Below are 23479 nucleotides of genomic sequence, written 5' to 3' on the forward strand. Positions count from 1 at the left end.
CTGGGAAATGAGGTTCAAGACATTTAGAAGCTGACAGAAAGGACAGCTTCTGTGAACTTAAGGAAAACAGTAGTTATCAGGACACCTCTATTTTGATTGATTTCTTCGCTTCAAAATCTTTATACTTGGATACTCTTTGTGAGGGCTTCCCAGATGGCTTAGTGGTAGAGAATCAGCTTGTCAATGCAGGAGATACGGGTTCAATCCCTAGGTTGGGAAGTTTCTCTGAAGTAGGAAATGGCACCCACTCCAGTATTCTTGCCTGGAAAATCCCATGGACAGAGGAGCCTGGCAGGCTACAGTCCATGGGGTCATAAATAGTCAGACATGACTTCATGACTAAGCACAGATTGTTTGTGAATATATTTCTCTAAATTAAATGTATGTTTGCATTCGAAGTGTGAACAATCTGATAGGTCCTCTAGACCAATTCCCCTCACCTTACTGATGAGGAAACCGAGATCCAGAGAGGTCCAATGACTAGCCCAAGGCCACGCAGGTAGAAGGACTGGAGAAAGGACGTGAGAAAGCAGGCCCTCTCCCTCTCGCTCTTTCACTCTGGTTCTCCACCAAATACCACGCCTTCCCTGGCTTTCTCTACTTCAGTCTAATTTTTGCTAACTTCAAGCAATATACGTGTGTGTGTGTGTGTGTGTGTGTGTGTTCCTTTTCATGACATCACCTTATATATTCTATCTTGTAACTTCTGTCATTCCCCTGTATCAGTCTCACTAAATAGAACTGCTTGAAATAGTGATACATGTCTCTCCTATTCTTTCTCAAATCTTTAAGATTCCGAAAAATGACTGAACTATAGCTGGTCCCCAACCAGAGTTTGTGGGAAATCTGTTAGTGGGAGGGTGATAATAATATGAAAGCTGACACAGTAAAGTCATCAATAAATTACAAAGGAGTTGAAAAGGCAGTCAGAAGCCATGCTTTGATTCCATCAATTTACCCCTTTGAGGTGGATTGTACGTATTAGTGTTTATAGAAGAAATCTGAATATATATCTCTAACAAGGCAGTGCTGTTCAGGAGGAAAGCCTGGTAGTTGTGCAAAAGCCCAGTCCACTGTAACAGGCGGGAATGTTTCGGAGTCTACCACGAGACGACTGACGTTGCTAACTAAGAGGAAGCTCATGTACACACCCAAGAGAAGCTCTGTGTGGTGAACCCCATTCAGAGGCTGGACCGTGCTCCTGCGTTCAGAAATGTTGCTCCGTAGTCATGTCTAGTTTTAGGTCTGCATCTTCCCAGACTTCCCCAAGCCACTTTTCCACTAGTACCATGGCTGGAAGTCAAGAATCCTGTTCACTGGGGAGGGAGGTGGGAGGGGGGTTCATGTTTGGGAACACATGTAAGAATTAAAGATTTTAAAATTAAATTTAAAAAAAAATTAAAAAAACAAAAAAAAGAATCCTGTTCACCCAAGACTTTCAACTCTGACTTGCAGGCATCTGGCCCAGTGCTCTGCCTGGTGCTTTTGTAGCAGGGCAGGGTTATGTGACCAGTTCTAGCCAATGAGCTTTGAGAAGAGCTTTCCGTTGCTGGTTCCAGACACTGCAGAGCTCTTTCCGTTTGTAAAACAGTGAGGAGTGTTCCTGGAAGAAGTTCTTCCTTTAGCCTGAGTCTCTGAGTCAGGAGACACAGAGCGGCGAACCTGGAACGCCAGCAACAGAAAAACCTTCTTTATTCTAAGCCACTAAGATTTGGGCTCTGTTACGGTAGCATAACCTAGCCTGACAGACACAATGTGTGGGGTAATCTGAGGGGTGGTAATGACCGTATTGCATCCTTTGAAGGGAAAGTTATTCCCTTTTCACATTCCTCCCCACTATTCAGATGAGTTGAGAAGATTGGCTTAGAGGCTATTTTCTTTTAACAGCTCTCCTACTATTGCCCACCTCCCTTTTAAACTGAGAGCTGAGCTTGGGCTCAGAATATTTGGCCAGAATTTAATTCTATTTTGTTTTCATAGATTATCTTATAATCATCTCTGGGGAACATGATCCTGTTTGTTTGTTTGTTTTTAATTTATGGAATGTTACAAAATTTCCTTTGGAAATATATTTATTTAAACAAAATAAAAGAACTACCATCTCTACAGTGTTTACTATGTGACAGGCCTACTTTAAGTTTTGGGCATGTCATTACCTATTCCATCCTTGGAAGAATTTTATGAAGTAGGTACTCTAATATCTCCACTTTGCAGATGAAAAAACAGGCACAAAGGTTAAGAAGCAGCCCAAGTTCCCCTATTTAATAAGTGACAGAGCCACAATTCAGTTCAGGTGCTCAATCATGTCCTTCTCTTTGCAACTCCATGGACTGGAGAATACCAGGTTACCCTGTCCATCGCCGACTCCTGGAACTTGCTCAAACTCATGACCATCAAGTTGGTGATGCCATCCAATCATCTCATCCTCTGTCATCCCCTTCTCTTCTCGCCTTCAGTCTTTCCCAGTATCAGGGTCTTTTCCAATGAGTCAGTTCTTTGCATCAGGTGGCCAAAGTATTGGAGCTTCAGCTTCAGCATCAGTCCTTCCAATGAATATTCAGGACTGATTTCCTTCACAATTGACTGATTTGATCTCTTTGTAGTCCAAGGGACTCTCAAGAGTCGTCTCCACAGTTCAAAAGCATCAATTCTTCGACACTCAGCCTTCTTCATAGTCCAACTCTCACTTCCATACATGACCACTGGAAAACCATAGCTTTGACTAGATGGACCTTTGTCAGCAAAGTAATGTCTCCGCTTTTTAATATGCTCTCTAGGTTTGTCATAGCTATTCTTTCAAGGAGCAAGCGTCTTTTGCTTTCATGGCTCCAGTCACCATCTGCAGTGATTTTGGAGCAAAGGAAAATAAAGTCTGTCACTGTTTCCATTGTTTCCCCATCTATTTGCCATGAAGTGATGGGACCAGATGGCATGATCTTAGTTTTCTGAATGTTGAGTTTTAAGTCAGCTTTTTCACTCTCCTCTTTCACCTTCATCAAGAGGCTCTTTAGTTTCTCCTCACTTTTTGCCATAAGGGTGGTATCATCTGTACATCTGAGGTTATTGATATTTCTCCCTGCAGTCTTGATTCCAGCTTGTGCTTCATCCAGCCTGGCATTTCCCTTGATGTACTCTGCTGCTAAGTCACTTCAGTCGTGTCCGACTCTGTGCGACCCCATAGACGGCAGCCCACGAGGCTCCCCCGTCCCTGGGATTCTCCAGGCAAGAACACTGGAGTGGGTTGCCATTTCCTTCTCCAATACATGAAAGGGAAAAGTGAAAGTGAAGTTGCTCAGTCGTGTCCGACTCTTAGCAACCCCATGGACTGCAGCCTACCAGGCTCCTCCATCCATGGGATTTTCCAGGCAAGAGTACCGGAGTGGGGTGCCATTGCCTTCTCCGGATGTACTCTACATATAAGTTAAATAAGCAAGGTGACAATATACAACCTTGATGTATTCCTTTCCCAATTTGGAACCAGTCCATTGTTCCATGTCCAGTTCTAACTGTTGCTCCTTGACCTGCATACAGACTAGAAAATCTGTTTCCACAATTTGTACTCTGAGAGTTGCTTTAAATTAAAACAAAAACAAAAACAGAGATGTCCCTTTTGTTCTGTTGCTATGTGCCCATAGCAAAGAGTATGAGGGTGGAACACAAAAGATGGTGTTTCAAGAACCTCCTTTTGGCCAGCAAGGAGACGTGTTCTGCACTCTGCCACAGAGTGACCTTCGACCAGATTCACCCACCTGTATTGCTGGTCAGGCCAGAGGGCAGGCTCAGGGACTCAGGGCAGTACTTCCATCGCCATGGAAGGAAAATGGACTTGTGAGAGCTTGAAGGAAGATAGAAGGGACTATGGTCTCCCCAGGTAGTGCTAGTAGTTCTTCATGTCGCCTGCTAATTCAGGAGACATAAGAGACTCGGGTTCAATCCCTGGGTTGGGAAGATCCCCTGGAAGAGGGGAGCAACCCACTCCGGTGTTCTTGCCTGGAGAATCCCATGGGCAGAGGAGCTTGGCGGGTCCATAACGTTGCAGAGTGGGACACGACTGAAGAGACCAGCGTGCACGTGTGCAGAAGGTGCTACAGGCGATTGGTGGGGGTGGTGGTGACCGTTTGTGTCTGAAGCTTTTATCTGCAGAAATACCCTTTTTTCAGAACCACTGGACTTCTTGGCACCCACTCAACAGATGAATTCAGTCCTTGCCACCCTATACAGTGCCAGCTACCCCAGCCGCTCCAGGCCTCTCCATTCAGAAGGCTTAAAGGAGACACCCCATAACACTCCAGTGATTATAAAGAGGGTTTTGATGTGTTTTCTCTCACAAAGGTTTTCAACCTTTGGGGAACATCTTGTCTAGACTACTTTAATTTTTAAAACAAAGAAATTTCTTAAAAATGCCTCCTTGAATCTTACTTACCATGGAGCTCTCCAGTTTCTCTGGGTGGAAGAAATTAGGAAGCTAATGTTATTAGGAAGCTTTTTTTTTTTTTTTTTTTTGCATAATTGTGGCTTCAAGACCTAAATATCCCAGGGGGAAAAAAAAAAAAAAAAGCTTTAGGGATCAATGGGTTTGAAAGAAGACCTTTCCTTTATCAGAGTGTGCTCACCCTGGCTTCTAACAGGAAGAGCAAGCCTTCCTGACTCACTCAGGTCCTCAGTCCATTTTTTTCTTGCCATATTTTTTTTATATCTCTGCTGCCTAAGCATATGGAAAGAAGGCTCGTGGTGGAGAAACCACAAAAGAGGCTCAGATTCATATGTCATTTAATGCAATGTAATTGGTGGTGGCGGTTGAGGGTGGGAAATCTGTATTCATAATTGGTTAAAAGTAGGAAGCATGAGTCAACAGGCTGGGTTCTCGCAGTCTGGTTACTTTGATTATCATTTCCTGACAGTGAGTCCAGTGAGTCTTATATAATACAATTTCGCCCATCAGCCAAGGAGACAATGTTCATTTCATGTTCAATCACTTCGTTATTGTTCCTTTCAATAATTGGAGATTATTGAAACCTCTTCACCGGTGTTAAGAAAATGTATGTATTTAGGCAATAGATGGCAGTGTTTCCACAAATTTTAATATTGCAATGGCTCTTAAAGGCAGCCTGGTGCTCAGCTCCCCTGTAGCTTGCCGTGATCGTATAGTGGTTAGTACTCTGCGTTGTGGCCGCAGCAACCTCGGTTCGAATCCGAGTCACGGCAGGAGGGGAGAGAACTTTTGGAATAGAATAGCACAGGTCCCAAGCTGAAGCCCATTTAATAAAATTTTGCAACCAGACATAGAATAAATAATAAAAATCAATAAAACAGAACTGCTGCAAAGATTTTAAACTTTAGAAAGATGATATGTGCAGAGTGTCTTTATTAACGCACTAACCCTGTTGTAAGTGTGTTGTGTATGGGGTTTTTTATTTGCCTTGACGGATAATATGATAAGACTGGAGTGTAGTGGGCATGTAATTATTATTAATTACAACTACTTAAGCTCTGCTTTGAGCAGACTCGTCAAGTCCGCTTGCTTTTGAGCCTTGCCAGGGCTGTACAGTAATAACAACCCTGAATTATTTGGAAAGATATCAGCGGTAGATGTGGAAATCCTGTTTAACCAGGCATGAATTGTTGTTAGGAGGGTTTTTTTTTTTTTTTTTTTTTCAGGATGACAGAGAGAAAATGAACTGTCCCTTATCAGTAATTGCAGGAAACATTTTGTTTCTATGATATGAACTGGCTGTAATTTAACTTTCCTGCCTCATTGGATAATGTAAGGAGCCAGTTGTTGCTCAAAATGAGATTCTCTGAAGTGGGCATTTGGGTCTGATAAAGGGTATATTCTAAGTAGACAATGGGGCTCAAGCAATAAATAATGTCCATATATGGTGAAACTTTTTAAATGACATTTTCCAAAAGACCGGGGTTTGTATTGTAAATGGCTAAATGTTGAATTAGTGTGAGTAACACAACTTTAATGGGTCTTTTCCAGGATTTAAAAACATGAACAATACAGCCTGAAAATGTCAAATATAAGTGTGTAATAATGAAGTTTACTGCTCACTAGAAGGTATTTTTTAAAGCCTTTAGCCTCTGTTTCACGGATGGCCTATCAAAAACTCATGTTGGTTATTTATGTAACACTAAAAAGGATTTCAAATAAAAATATATGCTCAGGGTAGGCACAGATTCTATTTAGTTCCTTCAGAATCAGTGAATTCGTAGAAATAATATTCTAGAACAATTGCAATAAATAGCGCCTGTCTCTTCCAAAACAAAACAAAACAACAAAAAGAGAGCAGTTTCTATTTGATTTTGGACCTGGATTGACCAGGGCTTCCCAGGTGGTGAGAGTGGTAAAGAACCCACCTGCTAATGAAGGAGACATCAGAGATGAGGGTTGGATACCTGGGTCAGGAAGATCCCCTGGGGGAGGGCATGGCAACCCACTCCAGTATTCTTACCTGGAGAATCCCTGGGACAGAGGAGCCTGGGCGGGCTACAATGCATAAGGTGGTAAACAGTCAGACACAACTGAAGTGACTTAGCATACACTCGTAGGTTGATAAGCCTCAGAATGTAATGCTCTAAAAAATGTGTTTATTGTTTCCTCCCAGACCAACTTTCAAAACCATTTTATACTCTGAATCTCTTCTTCCTGTGGTTTATTCTCTTGTTCTACCCCACCCCAGCCCTCAGGCCCGTATTTCTCAGGAATTCTGCCTCCCCATCTCCAAAGGGCCTGGCCTCTGCTTCAAGTCTGCATGACCTTCTCAGCTGGCTGGTACTAACAATGCTTCTAAGAAGACTGTTGAATTGCAATTATTGTTTAATTTAAAACACTTTAAGAAAATAAAAAAATAAGCCCAAGCCAAGGTTATTTGTGTTCTGCCAGGAGACTGAAAATGCAATGAATTAATCATTTGAGGAATGAGATTGTGTCAGCCAGGATTCAGTGGTTACAAGTGACAGAAACATGACATGTACTGATTTGAAGAGAGGGATGGATCTAGGTGCAGGAACAATGGGGCTTTAGAAACAATAGGAACCAGGCTATTAAAGATGATCAAGACACACTCTCTCCATCTCATCCCATATCTGTTTCAGCATGTCGTCTTTATTTTCTCAAACTAATTTCTACATGGCAGAAAGTGTGGCAGGTGACAGCAAAACCTAATCTTGCTATTGCTATCTGCAGGAGAGCCCCTGAGTGCCAGTACACAAAAGTCCTGGGGAAAGATCTGATTGGCTTAGTTTGGGTCAGGTGTGCATTACTGGACCAATCAGCTATGTCCACAGGGATAGAGTGACAAGCACAAAAGGTGCCCTCCCCTTGGTCTTAAGGCCAGTCCCAAAGTGAGGAAATTGCCAGCCCTGGAGCCACCTCACTATTTTCCCATCGCATTACTTGATTCACCATTTGGTGGCCGTCTAATCCAACAAACTCATGAGTTCAGTTCCCAAACTATTAACATCTCTAGTGACTTGTGAAGAAAGAAAAGCAGTTGGGGAGTGGGGAGTGGAGGGTGTCAGACTTTCCGGACGCACTCTGGAGCTTAGGGACATAGTTGGAGGAACTGCTTCAACAAGAGAGCATTTTATGTTCTCTCTCCTCTATGTCCACCAAAGGGGGCCTTCTTGCCCCGGTTGACTGCTTTCCCACCTTGGCCAGGTGAGAGCATGAAGTCTTCCGAGTCTTCTGACAAAAACCCCCTTGAACTTGGGCAAGTTACCTAAGTACTCAGAGTAAAGTAAATGAACGAAGAGTAGGCAGTTCATGCAAGAATTAAAAGAATAATGTACAAACAAATAAAAAAACGTAGTACTGAGGCCTGTAATACAATTCAACACTGGCATATAGTAGGGTTGTAACAAATAATATTTATTCTTACTTATTCAAGGTGCCTGGTACTCTCCTCCTCCATCAACCTCCATTGGTAGAAACTCTAGAGTGAGATTTCCATTAGGAAACAGGGTCTTAGCCGTGGTTTCAGAAATTTTAAAAAGTGATAATATAGACTCTGAACCAGGGATAGCACAAGTCAGAATCCACTAGTGGCCAGATCTTTATTCAAGTTTACCATCCTGGTTCACGCCTCTTTGCATGTTACCGTGATTGCAGATCATAGAAATCAGGGCTTGTTTTCATCAACAGAGAGTTTGCTGACACTGGGTTTACTACCTTGCTTTCTTGCTCATGTTAAAATAAATTGAATTTTAGTTCCAAAACCCATATCAAATTGGTTTTCAGAAATGTTAAAGCCTGAGTGATCAGAAGAAATTCTAAGTTTTAATTCTATTAATTTCAAGACAATATATGCTTTTAGTTTTTTAAAAAGCATTTTACACATATCTCAACGGACCCCGTTGTTGCTTCCATGCTCACACTGTCTGCATTTTATACCGAAGCCTATACCTACTGGAGGAGGGCAGGGCAACCCACTCCAGTATGCTTGCCTGGAGAATCCCTTGGATATAGGAGCCTGGTGGGCTACAGTCCATAGGATTTTAAAGAGTCGGACACAACTGAAGCAACTTAGCAGGCAGGCATACCTGCTGATATAGAGTGACTCTGATCTAATCTTTCAAAAAATATCTCTCAAAAATGTCAACTATATGACCAGTGCAAGTTCGATGCATGAAGCAGGGCACTCAAAGCTAGTGCTCTGGGACAACCCAGAGAGACAGGGTGGGGATAGAGGAGAGAGCGGGGGTTCAGGATGGGGAGATACATGTGTATCCGTGGATGATTCATGTCAATGTATGGCAGAAACCACCACAATATTGTAAAGTAATTAGCCTCCAATTTTAAAAAAAACAACTAAAAAAAAAAAAGTCAGCTATAAAGGATTACAGGGCAAAGGTAAGCCATATACAAACTAGAGTCCCTGACAACTTTTTAACTTTATGGATGAAATATTGTACTCTAAAAGAATCCTGGTTTGGATCACATGGTTTTGGTAGCTATAGATTTCACCAATCGATGACAGCGTTATTTCCTTGTTGTTGTTCAGTCCCTAAGTCGTCTCCCTCTCTTTGTGACCCCATGGGCTGTAGCATGCCAGGCTTTCCTGTCCTTCATTATCTCCTGAGTTTGCGCAAACTCATCCATTGAGTTGGTGATGCTATCCAACCATCTCATATCCTGCTGTTCTCTCCTCCTTTGGCCCTCAGTCTTTCCCAGCATCATGGTCTTTTCCAATGAGTTGGCTCTTTCCACCAGGTGGCCAAAGTATTGGAACTTCAGCTTCAGCAGCAGTCCTTCCAATGAATATTCAGGGTTGATTTTCTTTAGGACTGACTGGTTTGATCTCCTTACAGTCCAAGGGACTCTCAAGAGTCTTCTCCAGGACCATAATTTAAAAGCATCAAATCTTTGGCACTCAGCTTTCTTTATGGATCAACAGTCACATCTGTACATGACTACTGGAAAAAAACACAGATTTTATTCAAATTGTGAAATGATTTTGCTCACTGAAAAGTCAGGAAAATTCCTTGTACTTCTTTTCTTGGACATCAACTAAAATAGCAGAGGAAGTATTAATTCTCTGTATAAGCTATCTATGTCCCTCATGTTGGTGTATCTCTATAGTGGGTCTATGGAGTTTGTTCAAATAAAATATTTTACCTGTGTGACTGTAGTTGAGTAGCTAAAAATTCAAAACTACATATGCTTGCTTTATTACCATAAGCTTATGGCTTTAGCTGAATGCCTCTTTCTTGCTCTCTACAATATAGTAGGCCAGACTGATCTTTTTGTGTTCAGACCCTATCTTCTTGATCTCTATCACCAACCTGCTGAATTGAAGAGAGTTTATATTCGAGTCTTTTTGATTCCAGACTTTAGTGAATGTCCATAAATAAAACAAATTCACATTTTCTGATCAAGTTATTAATTGAACAGTCTCCAGTAAATGGGCTCGACCTCTATCTAGTCCCTGATTATAAAGAAGGTAGTTTGTTTTGTGCAATAAAAATATACTAACTTATAGAAAATGATTTCTTAGAACCAAATCGAAATAGATGCAATTCACTTTCAGGGAGCCTTGCAGGGCTAGGATGTGACTGCCATCTCCTCTGTGGGGGCAGGAGGTCTTAAGGCCCAACTCATTGGAGCAGCAGTGTCCCCAGGAGTGGCAGCTGGTGATAACTTGCAGAAAGAGATTACCTGTCCCCCACCGGCTGCTGCAACTTCATCCATAGGATCCGGACATAGAGAGTTGACGGGCGGGCTGTTTCCGGTCTCTCTAGCTCAGCCAGTAAGAAGTATGTGACATGTTTCCAGTGCCCCTACCTGTCCTAAGGTGTTGTGACTTATCTCAGTCATGTCACCCTGGAAAGCTGAAGATCTGTGGCCAGGCCTGGAAATGTGAGCCTTTCTGGGAGTTGACTCATGAACGAAAATTCCCACAAAAGCTGAATCAGAGAGAACGTTTTTCTGGGCAGGTGGGGATTCAAATCCCACTGCTGCTGCTCTGACAGTTTGACTTTGCACCTAACCTCTCTGTGCTTCAGTTGATTAGCAGAACAGGGGCAACACGAGGAGGCAGAGAAGGTGATTCATATCTAGTGTGGCTCCTGGGGACGATGACAGTGTTTCCTTCCATCCATTCCCAGGAATGCAGTTTTTGTTCTCTGTTGCTTTTTTGAACTTAACAGCATTCAAAAGTCAGCCCCCCAAAGCAAACCGAAAAACATGCTTTGGATGCGAACTCTGATTGTCAAAAGTTTTAACATGCTCATGTCTTCACCTAAGCCCTGGCTTCTGATTTCAAGTCACATTGCCATCAGAAAGATGAACTCTTTGTTTTCCAGCCTGTTTGATAATAAGCAAAGAGATTGGCCGAGAGGTCACCGTCAAGTGACTCCAATATAAACATGAGTTGTCACTAGATGGCGCTGCTTGTCGTTATTCATCAAAGACAAGGACCCCTTTTTCTTTCTTTTTTTTTCTCTCCATGGATTTCTGGCCCAGCGTGTCTGCAACTGGGATCCTAATCATGCCAGAACTCTTCTGTTCTCTGAAGGGAGGTTCTATTTTCAACATATTATCATCAAGATCTGAGGACTAAACAGACTCCACCTACAATCTGGGGGAATTACCTCAACAGTGCTGCCTTTATCCAGAGGTGATTTTAAAAGAATATATTGTATTTGGATGTCAACGTTCAAAGGCTCCGAGGCAGAAAATTCCATTTCAAAGAAAGTGTGATTAATGAAGGCACATAAATCCTATAGATTTATGTAGAGGCTGGAGCAGTTTCAGAAATCACACCATACAAATCAAAGAAGCGGGTTTTTCTACATCCTCTCTCACTTTCTCTCATTCTTATTTTGGTACATCTTTTCCTTTCCTTCTCTCTTTCCCTTTCGAAGTCTCTTGAATGCACAGATCCCAAATTCCAAAACAAGAGGGAATTTGATCGGATATCCTAAGTACACTTTTAAGCTCTAACCATCACCATTTCTCCTCACTCTTCCCCCAAGAGATGCAGAGACAGAGTTGAGGCTGTAACAGTTAACTCACATAACTCAGACTGCTTATAAAGTTAAGTCAATTCTGGAACTCCGTGTAGTAAGACTCCCAGCTTCAGTAAGGGATCTTACTTAAAGAAAGCCAAATTTAAAAAATTGAAGAAAAAAAAAAAATAACGAAGGTCCTTACTAAAGGTTTTCTAGGTGTTGGGGCAATTCTAGAGATAGCTTCACGTAGAAATTTGTTTAAAATCTCCTTTAGACATATCCTTCATATTTCACACACTTATATCAACCTCTAACTGTACCCCTTACTCTCCTTACTTACTTCTTTTATATTCTTAAACCATTCACTCTTTTATACCCTTCTCTACTCCAACGACATCCTGTTCGGACTCCCTATCTCTTTCATAAACTCTGACATGCTGGGAGTCCCCTCAGCCCCCTGAAAGTGGTGTCCTTAGGCCAGTCTGACTATATCTGCTTTCACAAGTGAGCCCGTCACCCTGGGTAACAATGTAGAATGTAGTACTGTGTTCTCTAGTTAGGGTTGTGGAGTGTGGTCTTTAATGGGGAAGCACATGAGCTATAGAGTCAGATTCCTGTGTTGAAAGTCCACTTCTACTCATCACTTTCAAGATGACCCTGGTCAAGTTAGTAAGCTTCTCTGTGCCTCTGTTTGTGTGTGCTCTGTGCTCAGTCATGTCTGATTCTTTGCAGCCCCATGGACTGTAGCCTGCTAGGCTTCACTGTCCACGGGAATTTTCCAGGCAAGAATGCTAGAGTGGGTTGCCATTTCCTACTCCAGGGCATCTTCTCAACCCAGAGAATGTATGGGTTGTCTTCTGCACTAGCAGGTGGATTCTTTACCACTGCACCAGCTGGGAAGCCCGTGGCTTAATAGTCTCCCTCAAAGGGTTGCTGTGAGGATCAAATGAACTGGTATAAGCAAAGCATTTTGAAGAGTGTCTGGTTCAGAAAGAGTACAGTATTCACTGTAGCTTTGTTACGCTCATAACTGCTAAATTATTACTATTAATATATGCCAGGCACAATGATAAGTAAAGAAGGTAAAGAGATGGTGAAAAGTGAAAGTGAAAGTTCCTCAGTCATGTCCGACTCTTCGTGACCCCATAGACTATACAGTCAATGGAATTCTCCAGGCCAGAATACTGGAGTGGGTCACCTTTCCCTTCTCCAGGGGATCTTCCCAACCCAGGGATCGAACCCAGGACTCCCACATTGCAGGTGGATTCTTTACCAGCTAAGCCACAGGGAAGCCCAAGAATACTGGAGTGGGTAGCCTATCCCTTCCCCAGAGGATCTTCCTGACCCAGGAATTGAACCGGGGTCTCCTGCATTGCAGGCAGATTCTTTACCAACTGAGCTATGAGGGAAGCCCAAAGAGATGGTTCAGTTCAGTTCAGTTCAGTTGCTCAGTCGTGTCCGACTCTTTGTGTCCCCATGAGACGCAGCACGCCAGGCCTCTCTGTCCATCAAGTAAGAGTATACAAATAGACTATATCTTTGTCTCCATGAAGCTTTCAGGTTAATAGAAGAAACAATTAAGTCCACTGGTACTTGGCCTGCAGCATGATAAGATGATGTAAAGGAACACCACAGGTCTGACACCAGTACACACAGATCTTTTGTCCCCAGTGGCGAGTCCAGAGAAAGGTTCCCTTTGGCACTGTGACCCAAAAGGGGTCAAGGATTGACTTTTTCAGAGATAGCTACCAACACACACCTCTTCCAGCTTTTGTGGGAAGGGCATAAGCAGAAAGGCAGGAACCTTGTTCCTGTCTTTCTTGGGTTTTCAGCCTGGCTCCAATGCAGTGAGCCTTGAAGGGAGCCCAGCCCAGTTGAGCAGCTTGGGGTTCTGGATCTTTAGGAACTCTAGGAGGCTCCCAGAACAGGGCACATATAAAAGCAGTTCGAGTGAGAAGATGAAAATGGACTTATTTCTGATTGTCTTCCTGGACACTCCCTGAAATATCCAGGCATCTCTTCAACTAGAGGAGTAGTGAGGATGAGGGTGGACATTCTCTGACATCTGGTAGGCTTGCTGAAGCAGCTAGAAATATAACGTCCTCTATGCAATGGAAAGTAAGTTTTTTTTTTCCTGCTTTTAAATATTCAAAATATCTGGTTTAATCTTTTAGCAAGCATATGTTAAGAGCCCATGCTATAAAACCTGGAGATGCAATAATGCCGAAACAGAAAGCTCTCAGTAAGCTTGCAATCTAAAGGAGAAAATAGGCACAGATTCAATTGCAGTCCATCAGAATGTATCATCATAAAGCCTCATGGGAACACAGAGGAGGTAACGAAGTCATACAGGCAAAACATGTAGCTAGCATCTGACCTACAGAGATTACAACTGATAAAAGGAGAGGAGGTGAAAGATGAAGGCAGAGGCAGAAAATTTATGTAGAGATTAGCAAGTTATCAGACTGTGAATAGAAGACTCTCTTTTTCCTTTAAGCCAAAAATTGTCATACAAATTTAAGACTTCCTGAGTCGTAGTTCAGGAGGATTTGGGAATACTCCCAGACAGGACAACTTCTCCATTCTCCAGTCCAGTGTCACCTGCATTTCCAAAGAGTTCCCAGGGAAGAAAGGCAAAGGGAAAAGAAAGTAAACCATTGAAAACAGATGGAGATAGAAGAAAGGACAGTGTGGCTGTAAAGGAGAATGGCTGTCGCCAGGCTCTCCAAGGAAGCCTCATTTTTCTACTTGCAGTCGTAAAGAACACCCAGGTTTATCTATTCTGTACATAACGGTTTGCATCTGATAACCCCAAAGTCCACTCCATCCTTCCCCACCTTGCCCTCCACCAACCGCAAGTCTGTTCTCTATGTCTGCGAATCTATTTCACAGATAGGTTACTCATGCCATACTTTAGATTCCACATATCAGTGATATCATATGGAATTTGTCTTTCTCTATCTGACTTACTTCACTATAGTCCATCCTTGTTGCTGCAAAGGACATTATTTCATTCTTTTTGATAGCTGAGCAGTGTTCCACTGTGTATGTGTATCACATCTTCTTTATCCATTCATTTGTTGATGGGCATTTGGGTGTTTCCATGTTCTGGCTACTGTAAATAGTGCTGCTATGAGTGTAGGGCTGATGTGTAGCACAGGGAACTATGTTCACTATCCTGTGATAAACCATAATGGAAGATAATAGAAAAATGTGTGTATATGTATATATATGTATAATAAATCACTTTGCTGCATAGCAGAAATTAACACAACATTGTAAATCAACTATACTTCAATTAACAACAAAAAAGAATACCCAGGTGAGATCCCTCTGTGGAGAATCAACTGAGATGCAGAGGCTGGTCATATTTCTTTCATTCTTTCACACATTCATTATTTCAACTAACACTTACTGAGTATCTACTAAGGTGTTATTCTATGTGTGTGTTGCAGGGTGGGGAATGAATGAAATCATGCTTTTGCAGTGAAGTAGCTCATCGCCAATAAGATAGACAGCCAAGCAGACTAATATTACCATTTCACACAATCAACTTTTGATGTACTGTGGCAATCCTTCGGTTTGAGGTAAAATAAAACTAGGGATTAGGTGGCCTGAGATAAGCTTTTGTGAATATATGCACAAAAAAGGATACAGCAATATCTGAAATTTCAATCCCACTAAAATCCAAATGTACAGAGAAAATGTAATCTCTTTATATTGCTTATTATCAATCTGATCTTTCTTGTAAGCCCCACCCTATGGGTGGAAAGGCAGGAAATGATTGTCTAACTCAGTTTAAATTTTAGTCCAGTCCCCAAAGGTAAATACTTCCTATAGGTAAAGCTCAGTCTTGCCGAGCAGTGGTTTAGTCTTCACTTTTCTTCTGCCCCTTTCTTCCCAATTCTCTACAAAGTGGCCTCAGGTATACAGTCGGGGCAGGGAGCAGGGCTCACATGATCTTGTTAAGGTAGAAGGAGGGGGTGGACCACACAGTGTCCCTCTCTTGCCCTCTGCTCCTGCTGGGACACGTGCTGCAGGTGACGGTGGTGAGCCTGATACTCTGCCTCCTCTCCTCTTGGTCGGGGTTTCGCGGCCCTTCCTGGGTGACTTGGCTGCATCTTGGCTCTCTTGGATGCTGAGGATACTTCTAAAGCCCTGCCACATGACCCGTCTGGCCCCGTGGAAGACTCACTGTTCATCTGGATGCAGTAGGAATTGGTGGGTCATCCACGTCATTCAGAAACTCCGAACAGAGAGTACAACTCATTCTAAATACTCCACCTGAGCCTGCCACAGGATAAGCCCCACCTCCCCTAAGTAAGGACTGGGGACTTGAGCACTGCATATTTAATCAGTCTCCTCCCCCTCCTCTAGCCCAAAGGCTCAGGAGGGGAAATTGGGACAGATCTGATCAATTCGCCCTTCATCTTTCTCTAATTGTCCCCCAAATGCTCCCAGCCCTAGAAAAATGGATTTCCCTTCTCTGCTTCCTCTTCCTGCCTAGATGTCCCTTTGGTAAAATTCTACCTAGTCCATCAGACCTAACCCCAGACGGGGTCAACCTGGAGGTAAAGAAAACTTTAAAAAATCCTCTCCCTCTCTGTGACACCTGTCTCTCCCACCTATTATCTTGCTGAAGATGCCCAGAACCTACCCTCAGAGGTCTGCCTCTGAGTCAGTAAGCCCTTGGGCTGAAGTCTCTGAAAGAGGTAGTGATGCAGTGATTTTAAGAAGGAATTAAATTCTTCATGTCTTCCATATCTACAAAGAGCATCATCAGTTTTAAGATAATAGAATTGTATTTCCTTGTCTTCTAATTGGTGGTCCAAGGAATACCATTCTGCAGGTGGTTTCTGCGTAAACCGTGCTGAGTGTTTCAAGTTCAAGTAAGTTTAGGGAATGCTGAGATAAACTTAAATAGGTTTATTTAATGGGAAACCATAGAGCCTTTAATACACTAATGTGTTCTGGGAATTCTGCAACACTGTTTTCCAGAACTATTTGACCTCAGAATGCTGTTTTTCACATCTGGAAACAGTGTCCTGAAGAATATAGGGATGAAAGATGCGGAAATCTTTTGTCCCCAGAATTGGTGAAACCTCTATTCCTCCATCTTGCCTTCATTAAGTCAGCAAAGCAAAGTGTTAAGGCAACTGTATCCATATCTCTTTTACCCTTCTTTGGCTATGCTGGGTCTTCATCGCGTGCATGGGCTTTCTCTAGTTGTAACGCTTGGACTTCTCATTGCGATAGCTTCTCTCGTTGTGGAGCACAGGCTCAAGGTACACAAGCTTCAGTAGTTTCAACACATGGACTCAGTAGTTGTGGCACAGGGCTTAGTTGCCCCATGGCATGTGGGATCTTCCTGGACCAGGGATAGAACCCATGTCCCCTGCACTGGCAGGCAAATTCTTAACCACTAGACCACCAGGGAAGTCCCATATTTCTATATCTTGTTTGTTTCCTAACTGGGCCCTCTACTCTCTCTAAGTCCTGTACTTATTTTTAATGACAACAGCTTTGACATCAGTGTTGTAAGCACGAAATACCTGGGAATTAGATACTTGGAGATGCTAGACATTTTAAGGAGACATGATTTTGATCCCTGGGTGGGGAAGGTACCCTGGAGAAGGAAATGGTAACCCACTCCAGTATTCCTGCCTGGGAAGTCCCAAGGACAGAGGAACTATACTTCGTGGGTCTCAAAAAATCTGACACGATTTAGCAATAAAGAACAACAATCCCAAAGTAAACAAGAATAATCCCCTTATGGCAAAATGAGAAGTAAAAAATCCCAATTCTTGGTCTTCTCTGGGAATTGTCTAGTGGAGATACAGGCCTTCCTGAGTTGCCCCTTTGCAGGATGGGAAGTGTATGATGGCTCATGGTTAAGGAATGCAAAATAAAGATCTTATGACTTTCAATATAAAAATATATATAGTGTAAGATTACTGCACCGTTCCCCACAATCAGAAGGAATGCAAATATTCCCTGCACAGCCTCAATAGTGAAAACAGAACCTGAGTAGAGAGAAAATTGGTATCAACAGAAAAGTTCTGGCAAAAGTGCTTTGCAGAGAACATAATGATCTTAAAATAGATTCCTTAAAAGGAGCATTGCCTAGGAAAAACAACCAAATCTCAAGGGATATAGATGAGATTCTAGGGAGGACAATGATGGATGAGAGGAAATGGCAAGAGAAAACCGTAGACGGCCAGGATAATGGGCCCAGCGACCCTTTTACCTTCCTCAAACTTTTCTTCTATCCCTGTGTAAACAGAGAAGAGGCCTGACTCTCCATGCAAAGTAAAAGTGGGGCAAAAATTGATATTTCATGTGCAGCCACATGTGGGCTGAAAGTATAACTCACAAAGAAAAAAATCCTTCCATCATATACATCTCTGTGCAAGCGGGATTGATTTACATGAGTAGCTTCAGCTTGAGAAAACACGGTGAGCACACAGGAAAACAGTCGGGAGTTCCAGAATCCCAGAAGAGTCAGATATTACTGGTCATTCTGTGCCTTCATGGATAGGGGCAGTAAAGCATCCTTAAGAATGAAGTAGAAGGTTTTTGCCCCCTAGCCCTATTGCCACTTCCTGCTCCCTCAGTCTTCCTCAAGACAAAACATGATATAGGCTTTATTTTCTAAGTCATTTGATCAGAAGTAGTTATATCGGTAGCATTCTTTGAGTTAATTTGTATGATAAAATTGCTGTTGGCCTGTGGGCATACTTGTTCCTCAAGTAAGAGTTGATAGAAATAAGAATGGTAATTTGAGCTGTCATGAATCCCTATGGCTGTTAAATAAGTAAAATAAAAGCCGTCCATACCAAGACTTCTGTTTTGTTGAGAAACCAAAACTATGGAGACCCCGCCTCTGCTGGCCTGGTCTGGAAGCAGTGAACATCACTGCTTAATGTACGTGTCAGCTTCCCCTCTGTTTCCTAATGTTCTCCTCCCCTCACAGCACAGCCGGTGGGAGATGGGAACTGCACTCTGCACTCTCTCTTGGCCACGGAGGTGGCCACTGGACCAGATTGGGCCAGTTAAGGACCATGTCCTTCTAGCCAAGCTCTAGGCACATGATCTGTGCTGAATCAGCTGGAATCCCTCCTTGGAATGTCTAGAATCGAAGGTGAGGCAATGTTGTCTCTAGGTCAGCCTTTCCAAGGTTTGGTTTTATGAACCTATTGGCCTTTAAGCCTTATCGCCTTTTAAAGTTTAAAAGGATGTTTATCGTGAAGTTGAAAGATGTCCAACTAATACAGAGACCTTAGCAGAGCGAGAAACCTTTACTTTCTTTTTCTTACTCCCTAAGAATGTTTATAGAAGATATTCCATGTGCCAGACTGGAAATACAGTGGTGAGCAAACATAATCTCTACGGACAGTCAGGGAGATGGTGGCCTATTGGGTAGAGCTAGCAGTCAATGATTGCTAATAATTAATCAAATTCAAGTACTTGGTGTCCTATAAGGAAAAGTAGCTAATAACTAGAGACTTCATGTCTGAATGGGGAAGAGGTGGCAGTTTCCACAAGGAAGTGATGCTTAGTCTGACCTGACAGGGGGTAGGCTCATCCTCTTGACTAACATTTCCTTTGCTAGTAAAACCTTGCACAGCATGGTAGCTACCTCAGTTTAAAAATGTCTCTTGTTTTTTCAACCTACTGAGCTGACATCAGCCAGTTTATCTGATCTCATTACTGGGCATATGAGTTTTCCTGTCCTTTCCATACTTCCTGTAACATTATTAAGTTGAAAATGCACAAGAGAAAATTTTGATCTGAATAAAATGAAGTGGTAGATAGAAAAGTGGAACAAATAACCTTTAAGAAAAAAATATTTCTTTGAATTCTACTGTAATTAATTGTCTTTGGAGTCTTAAATATCAGTAAAAATTCTGACCCATATCTATATTTTTTATTCAATCAAACATCATGAAAAATACAAAAGAGTATACTTTGGTGCAAAGAATATATACTTTGGTTGGAAGGCAACTCTAAAGGTATCTCACAAGGAATCTGTGCTAGAGCTATACCTAGTGTTAGTCGCTCAGTTATATCCGACTCTTTCCAACGCTATGGACTGTAGCCCACCGGGCTCTTCTGTTCATGGGATTCTCCAAGCAAGAATACCGGAGTGGGTTGCTATTCCCTTCTCCAGAGAATCTTCCCAACCCAGGGATCAAACCCAGGTCCCCGCCAATGAAGGTGGATTCTTTATCCCCTGAGCCATCAAGGAAGCCCCAAACTATATATACGGGTATACATATATATGTATATATACACACACAGGCACACACACATATATATAACTGAATCACGTTGCTGTAAGCCTGAAACTAACACAGCATTGTAAATCAAAGTATGCTTCCAGAAAAAATATTTTTTAAAAAGTGAATCTAAAGAGGGAATATATGTATCAGTTCAGTTCAGTCGCTCAGCTGTGTCCGACTCTTTGCGACCCCATGAACTGCAGCATGCCAGGCCTCCCTGTCCATCACCAGTTCCCGGAGTTCATGCAAACTCATGTCCATCGAGTCGGTGATGCCATCCAACCATCTCATCCTCTGTTGTCCCCTTCTCCTCCTGCCCCCAATCCCTCCCAGCATCAGAGTCTTTTCCAATGAGTCAACTCTTTGCATGAGGTGGCCAAAGTACTGGAGTTTCAGCTTTAGCATCATTACTTCCAAAGAACACCCAGGACTGATCTCCTTCAGAATGGACTAGTTGGATCTCCTTTGCAGGCCAAGGGACTCTCAAGAGTCTTCTCCAACACCACAGTTCAAAAGCATCTATTCTTCGGTGCTCAGCTTTCTTCACAGTCCAACTCTCACATCCATATATGACCACTGGAAAAACCATAGCCTTGACAAGATGGACCTGTGTTGGCAAAGTAATGTCTCTGCTTTTCAATATGCTGTCTAGGTTGGTCATAACTTTCCTTCCAAGGAGTAAGCGTCTTTTAATTTCATGGCTGCAATCACCATCTGAAGTGATTTTGGAGCCCCAAAAAATAAAGTCTGCCACTGTTTCCAGTCTTTCCCCATCTATTTCCCATGAAGTGATGGGACCAGATGCCATGATCTTCATTTTCTGAATGTTGAGCTTTAAGCCAACTTTTTCACTCTCCTCTTTCACTTTCATCAAGAGGCGTTTTAGTTCCTCTTCACTTTCTGCCATAAGGGTGGTGTCACCGGCATATCTGAGGTTATTGATATTTCTCCCAGCAATCTTGATTCCACCTTTTGCTTCATCCAGCCCAGCGTTTCTCATGATGTACTCTGCATATAAGTTAAATAAGCAGGGTGACAATATACAGCCTTGATGTACTCCTTTTCCTGTTTGGAACCAGTCTGTTGTTCCATGACCAGTTCTAACTGTTGCTTCCTGACCTGCATATAGGTTTCTCAAGAGACAGGTCAGGTGGTCTGGTATTCCCATCTCTTTAAGAATTTTCCACAGTTTATTGTGATCCACATAGTCAAAGGCTTTGGCATAGTCAATAAAGCAGAAATAGATGTTTTTCTGGAACTCTCTTGCTTTTTCCATGATCCAGCAGATGTTGGCAATTTAATCTCTGGTTCCTCTGCCTTCTCTAAAACCAGCTGGAACATCTGGAAGTTCACATTTCACGTATTGCTGAAGCCTGGCTTGGAGAATTTTGAGCATTACTTTACTAGCGTGTGAGATGAGTGCAATTGTGAGGTAGTTTGAGCATTCTTTGGCATTGCCTTTCCTTGGGATTGAAATGAAAACTGACCTTTTCCAGTCCTGTGGCCACTGCTGAGTTTTCCAAATTTGCTGGCATATTGAGTGCCACACTTTCACAGCATCATCTTTCAGGATTTGAAACAGGTCAACTGGAATTCCATCACCTCCACCAGCTTTGTTTGTAGTGATGCTTTCTAAGGCCCACTTGACTTCATATTCCAGGATGTTTGGCTCTAGGTAAGTTATCTTACCATCGTGATTATCTGGGTCATGAAGATCTTTTTTGTACAGTTCTTCTGTGTATTCTTGCCACCTCTTCTTAATATCTTCTGCTTCTGTTAGGTCCATACCATTTCTGTCCATTATTGAGCCCATCTTTGCATAAAATGTTCCCTTGGTATCTCTAATTTTCTTAAAGAGATCTCTAGTCTTTCCCATTCTGTTGTTTTCCTCTATTTGTTTACATTGATCACCGAGGAAGGCTTTCTTATCTCTTCTTGCTATTCTTTGGAACTCTGCATTCAGATACTTATATCTTTCCTTTTCTCCTTTGCTTTTCACTTCTCTTCTTTTCACAGCTATTTGTAAGGCCTCCCCAGATAGCCATTTTGCTTTTTTGCATTTCTTTTCCGTGGGGATGGTCTTGATCCCTGTCTCCTGTACAATGTTACCAACCTCAGTCTATAGTTCATCAGGCACTCTATCTATCAGATCTAGTCCCTTAAATCTATCTCTCACTTCCACTGTATAATCATAAGGGATTTGATTTAGGTCATACCTGAATGGTCTAGTGGTTTTCCCTACTTTCTTCAATTGAAGTCTGAATTTGGCAATAAGGAGTTCATGATCTGAGCCACAGTCAGCTCCTGGTCTTGTTTTTGTTGACTGTACAGAGCTTCTCCATCTTTGGCTGCAAAGAATATAATCAATCTGATTTCGGTGTTGACCATCTGGTGGTGTATACCTATAGCTAATTCACTCTATTGTGCAATAGAAACTAATACAACATTGTGAGGCAACTAAACTCTGATAAAAATTATTTTTAAGGAATGAATCTGTGCTTCTGCTCAAATTAGCACCTGCTCAATCCTAGTATCGGAGAAGGCGATGGCACCCCACTCCAGTACTCTTGCCTGGAAAACCCCATGGACGGAGGAGCCTGGTAGGCTGCGGTCCATGGGGTCGCTAAGAGTCGAACACGACTGAGCAAGTTCACTTTCACTTTCATGCATTGGAGAAGGAAATGGCAACCCACTCCAGTGTTCTTGCCTGGAGAATACCAGGGACGGGGGAGCCTAGTGGGCTGCCGTCTATGGGGTCACACAGTCGGACACGACTGAATCGACTTAGCAGCAGCAGCAGCAGCGATCCTAGTATGGCCTTCTTTACTTTGTTAAAATGCCTCTCGTTGTGATACATCCATTGTCCATTGATTTCCAATAAGTAATTTGCATTTGTCAACTGTCATTTGTATGTAGATATGATAACTCATATTGATAACTCATCTTCTTATCTTTCTCAGTGGAAGAGGTAATCTGATTTACCATTTTTATATTGCATACTAGGTATTCCTCTTAGCATCCAATGTATTCCTTTTATATTTTTATTATATACTATATGCTATGGACTCCTTTTGAATGACCTGTCATGTTCATATACTTACATATTGTTCCCTAAAAGAATGTTTATGCTTTTGAGATCAGGGACTAGGGATTTGATGCCTTTTCAGCTTTTTTCTATCATGCCCAAAGCATCTTATCCAATAATTGATATTAATTTAACAAATATTTCTTGACATGTATAAAATACTATTTCTAGGTCAAGAATTTTCTAAGTAAATGCTCTTTCCATTGGTGTGATTGTTATTATCTCATTTAGCTTTTGGTTAGAACTGTCATCTATAGAGAAAAAGGAGAGAGGGAAGGAGAAAGGAAGGAAGGAAAAAGCTTGCATCTCTATATTTATGAATACCACAATTATTTCACATGGTATTAAATGCCTCTTACATAAGACCCAGGGTTTTTAAATTGCATGCTAGTTCTGCAACAAAACAGTTAAAAGCAGGATGTGAAAAAGAAATCAATGCAATTTACTTATAATTAATTTCAGATTAAGTTAAAAATGAAAAAAAAAGTGGCTTACTCTCAGTGGTGCTACCGTTGAACTGTCATTTAAAAGCTTATATATAATTAGTGAAAGTATGTTAATTGAATTATGGCAATTAAGTCAGCCTTGAGACAAGAGAGTCCCTTCTGATGGACGAGATTGTGGTAATTCTGTAACCCATTCTCCTCTGTTAGAAACT

At 42.1% G+C, this 23479-nt stretch overlaps 1 protein-coding gene and 1 non-coding gene across 4 annotated transcripts in view; both read left to right on the top strand.

Annotated features, from left to right (window-relative positions):
- The window catches only part of NFIB (nuclear factor I B), a 484350-nt gene that overhangs the window by 93263 nt on the left and 367608 nt on the right, over window positions 1–23479 (top strand). The gene's annotated exons all lie outside the window — the stretch shown is intronic.
- Window positions 5134–5205, top strand: TRNAH-GUG (transfer RNA histidin (anticodon GUG)). The gene has a single exon. It is a non-coding gene; the product is annotated as a tRNA-His (tRNA).

The sequence above is a fragment of the Capricornis sumatraensis genome, chromosome 6, assembly GCF_032405125.1.
Source record: "Capricornis sumatraensis isolate serow.1 chromosome 6, serow.2, whole genome shotgun sequence".
Taxonomy (NCBI): domain Eukaryota; kingdom Metazoa; phylum Chordata; class Mammalia; order Artiodactyla; family Bovidae; genus Capricornis; species Capricornis sumatraensis.